This window comes from Schistocerca nitens, chromosome 1 (genome assembly GCF_023898315.1).
Source record: "Schistocerca nitens isolate TAMUIC-IGC-003100 chromosome 1, iqSchNite1.1, whole genome shotgun sequence".
NCBI lineage: Eukaryota > Metazoa > Arthropoda > Insecta > Orthoptera > Acrididae > Schistocerca > Schistocerca nitens.
In genome coordinates this window covers 227338416-227339360 of record NC_064614.1, presented here as the reverse complement: position 1 = coordinate 227339360, position 945 = coordinate 227338416, and positions in this window count along the sequence as shown.

Genomic DNA, 945 nt, shown 5'->3' with positions numbered 1-945 from the left:
TGCAGAATCAATTCAACTGAAACACTTTAATGTGCTGCTACGGTACCTCATACCATTATCATACCGGTGCCATTGCTACTTCGGAGGGGGCTCAATATGGCGCCCATTAGTCTCCAGGAGAGTCTGAAAGTATAGCACTGCATTCTGCACAGCAGGCCGTAGCATGTCCGTAGGTATGGTGTCTACCTCTCTTGATATGTTGCACTTTAGATCAGGACGTTTGTGAAAGTTCCCCTGGTTAACCCTACCCCTTTAGGTAGGCCCACAATCAGAAATCACAGGGAGTGAGATCAGGTGGCCGTGCCGGCCAAGGGTTTGGAAACGATCGGCTGATAATTCGATTGTTTCGAGATGTGTTTCGGAGAAGCAGGTGAACTTCTCGAAAGATGTGCGGTGGCGCCCCATCTTGCAAGAAAACTGTTAAACGCGTCACTCTCCTGTAGGGGGGGTATGAAACGCCAGCGAAGCATGTCGCAATAGCGGAGGCCATCATACAGCCCGTCATTGGTCCTTGAACGCCAACTTGTTTAAAAAATAATGGGCCAATGATGAACGTAGCCGTGAAGGCAGACCATATAGTAACACGTTCACCATACAGGGGAACGTTATGCACAGTGAATGGAGGTGAAGGCCGGCCGTTGTGACCGAGCGGTTCTAGGCGCTTCAGTCCGGAACCGCGCTGCTGCTATGGTCGCAGGTTCAAATCCCGCCTCGGGAATAGATGTGTGTGATGTCCTTTGGTTAGTTAGGTTTAAGTAGTTCTAAGTCTAGGGGACTGATGACCTCCGATGTTAAGTCCCATAGCACTCAGAGCCATTTGAACCATTTGAACTGGAGGTGAAGATCCCCGCACTCGGCAATTCTTTGTGTTTACCTTACCCATCAGAGAAAAATGAGCTTCATCTGTCCATAGGATGGTCCATAGCGAGCCCTCGTCATCTTCAA